This window comes from Pocillopora damicornis, chromosome 13 (assembly GCF_964200805.1).
Source record: "Pocillopora damicornis chromosome 13, jaPocDami1.2, whole genome shotgun sequence".
In the NCBI taxonomy this organism is placed as follows: Eukaryota; Metazoa; Cnidaria; class Anthozoa; order Scleractinia; family Pocilloporidae; genus Pocillopora; species Pocillopora damicornis.
The window spans coordinates 17319542-17324378 of NC_142682.1; positions in this window are offsets into that span (position 1 = coordinate 17319542).

Sequence of the window (4837 nt, forward strand, 5' to 3'; positions counted from 1 at the left end):
TTCATTTTAAAAGATCCTGTTTCTACCAGCTGAGGGATGAAATATTTTGCAATTTGACTTTCAAATACAGTAAAAACATCGGTTACATTTATCAGTTTTGTTAAATTTGTTCCTCTTCTAATTTCCCAAAAAATCTCTTTAATTCTCTCCTATAATCCTATTAACATTTTGAAATGAACAGAGCAAGTTATAAATGTTTCAGCAAGAAATAGCTGATTTTAGCATTAAGCCTGTGGCTCAATGCCTATAAGTATTAATATGATAACTTTGTATAGTTATCAGTGGTGTTGGGCATTACTCTAAAAGAAGCAGAGAGTGTTTTTGTCAGTAAGAGAGATGTTGACCACTGTAAGTGTTCCTGCTCGTTGTTAGTCGAGTGTAATAAGTCCAGTTCATGTAAAGTGATTGGTCAATTTTGCCATGACGGAATTGCCAGTGAAACACAAGTAGCGTAAGTCGGTCGTAATTCGCTAGCTGCCTCCATCGATAAAGTTCGGTCGCGTTGATCAGTTTGTTTGTTGTGTAAATGTCGTAAATATGTCAATTTGTATGGCGCCGGTATAGGTGCTCTTATGGGCTGAGCGTAATTGTAAATAACTCTAAAAAACATCTGCTATTATATAGTCTTAATTTTTAATGGTTGTTGATCATTAAAATAAGAAATAATAAAGTAATGCGACCCCATCAGCCAGTTCAATCGATGAAACTTCTCCACCTGGTGAACATTTGGAAAATAAAACTGAAGCACGCTTCGTTTTATATCTTGTCGATTCAAACTGTTTTTTCCTCATAAGTAGTGCTTATCAAATACAAGCAATTCTTTATAAAAAATATATTGAGATGAAAATGGCGAAAAAGCAATCTTTAACAATCTTTTTACACACTTTTAGAGCAACACTTTTTTAAGGAAGCTTAAGACGTCTACAACTCCTTTTTAATATAAATCATGACCACGGTTGCACGCTTCACGTTAACCGTTTCTTTTATGACATTGAGACTATCAACATCTTTCGTTTCGAGTAGGAAAAAAAGAGGAAAACAAAGTGACGTCAGCATGCAACTTACGGGCAAAGGGATCATGGGTCTCAGCCAATCAGAGCGCGCGCTTTAGTAAGGCTATGTCATTAGTCAATACCCATTCAGTGCACTATAAGTGGTAGTCTAAATGGACAAATATCTTAAAAACAACACTGGGCGCAATATATATCAAAATTAGTATTAGCGAAGTGTATATCAAAATTAGTATAAATACACGTTAAACATTAGAGAATGTAAACGCTCTCTATCAAGGCAATAGTTAGTTTTAACTTTGCCTTCATTTCTATTTGATTGATAAGACAGAGAGCCTTTTCCAAGTAAACACCCTTTTACATTGTTGGAGGGTTTGTGCAACAGACCGCTACTAGTCACAGAAGAGATCAAAAGATTACGTTCATGCTGTTTGACTTTGAATTTTTTGTAAATAGTTAGTTTAATTTAGAATTCTGTTGATTAGTTTGGTGTTAGCCTCATCGGATGATCATGCAATTAATCTTTTGAGTCATATGGCTGTCATGTTTCTTATGACCGCAATAAATGGATGGTACATTCATTTTAAAGGATCCTGTTTTTACCAGCTGAGGGATGGATCATTTTGCAATTTGACATTCAAGTCTGGTAAAAACATCAGCTAAATCTATCGTTTTTGTTAAATTTATTCCTTCTCTAATTCTCTATATCTAGAGGTTACATGATGTAAAGGTATTTCAGTGTATTTACCGTAAAGTAAATATATGTATTTACGATCAAGAAAGGACAAAACGCGAACTAAGAAATGTTTATCTTTTTTACCATTAGTTTGAAATTTTCAGTATGACTTTTTCTTTATGAGAGATATTACAATGTGATACAAGCTCGATCTGCCTAGATATGTGTCATTCATTTCTTTTTCAAGCTGCGTGAAGCCTCTAATTGATGAGACGAAAAGATCGGATGAATTTAATGGGCATCAATAATTTGACTTTTAATACAGACTTTTAACCTGAACGTGCAATCGGACTCTATTCGTGCGAAAGTATTTGTATAATCTTCGCACCTATTATGTTAATTTTTCGCGCCACATCGCTTAAATACTGTTATTTGCATGTTTTAAACTTTTACCTTGATAATGGAGTCATGACTACTCCGAAACGTCGGATTTTATCGTTCGTTTTTACTGTTTTATCAATACAGCAAAAACATCGTTTATATTAATCAGTTTTGTTATATTTGTTCCTATTCTAATTTTTTACAGAATCTCTCTCATTCTCTCCTACAATCCTAGTAACATCTTGAAATGAACAAAGCAACTTAAAGAAATAGCTGATTTTAACGCTAAGCCTGTGGTTCATCACCACTCCATAGTGACATCAGATATTCCTTCAACAACATCAAAATGATCAATGGCGAGGATGTTGTCACCTTACGATAAGCCACTCTTTGTTGACTAGAGGAATGACAACTGTTTGTATATTGGAAAATAAAACTGACCTACACTTTCATTTCTATAGTCAATAGAAACTACTTCTTCTTTATAAGCAGTGCTAATAAATTAACTAAAAGCAGTTATTCAAAAGCAATTTTACAGAGAAAATGGCAAAAACCCTATTTCTCATTCTTTTCACACTTTCAGCTAGACATGAAGTTTTTTCTTTTTCATGGAAGCTTTATTTGAAACAGCGTTTATAAGTCTATATCTATTAATCCTTTAGGCTTCGATATCTACAGGAACAATGCAAGCCATGACTTAGAAAGCTACAAAATACATGTATGCTACCTCATTCCCTTCCCTTCCCGTCAATTTACTCAGTGAAGACTATACTGAAATTCGATATCATTCAGCACATTAAATGTTAGGCCAAACGGACAGATATCTTAAAACCATTACTGGAAGAAGCTAGAGTTGCTTTCAGATCCGTATAGGTATGAATTTTTTTTAGGCCTCATTTTCAGTACCACCGGAGTGGTGTTCATAACTGCGAAGATCGCTTTCATATTCACACTGATTCATATAATGGTCACTGTGAAACTATTTTAAAATCTGAGTGTTGCGTCATGCTACAGGAACCAGCTAAATGAGCTAATCGAATCGACTCAGCCATATATCGCTCTACAGCAGTTAACACACTCTTTTTTTCTATCAATACTTTTGAATGCTTCTGCAAAAATTCTTGAAAGCCGTATCCTGTTGGCTGCTGACTCTTCCAGTGCACACCACAGCAAATAAAAGAGAGCAAAGCAAGCTTTAATTCGTCTAGATTGTCGTTGCGATAAAATACTCTTTCGTGAACTTTGTTTTCTCGATGACAGACATGATTCTGGGCCCTATCACTTCTCTTGTCTCCCAGTAGAGCCATTGAAGGAATGGAAGCTAAGAAGAAGCGAAGCCATCCAGGAAGACTTAGAAACAGCAAAAAGAATTCTATCTCAAATCCAAAAGCACTTCGAGGAACTCGAAGCTGAAGTTCTCAGATCATGACTGACATCACCACAAATCGTATTTATAATGTATATACATACACTAACATTAGTCTGTCGATGTATTGGCGCAAGTTCCCAAGATGGGCGTTTTTGAAAATAATATGGGTAACCGAGATGGCCCTGGTAGTGGGACGAGTTTGATATGCTCCCGATATAAGACATTTCAACTTGCTAGCCGATGCGCAACGACAACAGTACACGATCTTCCAAGTTTCACTTCGATTGCCGTGAGTTTTGTTATGGAAGCAAGGGTCTTAGTAGCTGCACCAGCTCATCTCCTTGCATGAGTACATCGAAATTTTTACAAAGTGAATACTAGCGAGGAAGATCATAGAAACTAAACCCTATCAGCTATTTAGGTGCATATGTCTTAAGATGGCTCTTCTGGGTTGGCCCAAGACGAAATCTCTTCATTACGTTCTAAGCAGCAAATTCTTTGATGAATAGATGCTATAACAATTTGTTGGTGAAATTTTTGTTGGTGTTTTCAATGTTAACCACAGTTTTCCATGAATTTTGTTTTACAACGCCTTCCCTTAAGTTCCTTACAACAGTCAAATAGGCTAGAGACTTTATAACAAAGTTCTTTATAGACATGTTCGCTCCCCACTTTTAAAACTAAACAATGCACACTCAGGTATCACAGATTTTTCCAAGGAATATCTATGGCTTGATACAATTTCATCTTTTAAGGATTCAAAATCCCTGGCCGATATAAGAAACATAAAAGACAGATGGATCCTCAAATTATTAGGTTGCCGTCCTATTATTATGGAAGTATTACATCAAACTATTTCTTGGCGATATTTCTATTTACACTATAACAAAATAAAAAAAAGACAACTTGAATTTGTTCAGCTCAATTACATGTGTCTTCTTATTCATCCTTTTCATCATGGATATGAATGTTTAATGAATCGGCCCTTTAATCAAGTGTTATCAGGTTGTTCAATACATGACATAAACTTCTTGCATATATAGAGGATGTTTGTTATTTGCAGATCAGTATAAAAAGAATATTAGTGTGAACTATTGATTAAAATAACAGCAAAAATTTTCAAAAAAAGAAGCTTCAAAGAGCTTACCTTTGGGTGAATCCGTGCATGAAAGTAACAGCGAGTTAAAACAGTGAGTTAGGAAAATTTACGGTAAAAGCTGGGATAAGCTGCTAAGTATTGCAGATAAAACAATTTCTAAATAGAGAAGGAAGGTCGGATAGTCATTGTTTCATCATTTTTCATCTGCCAATTTTTTTAAATTTTATTTTTACCAACACAGTCAGCTGTTCTGTCTTATTCAGGCAACCTGATATTATAAACCGAGGACACCTCAAGTTTTG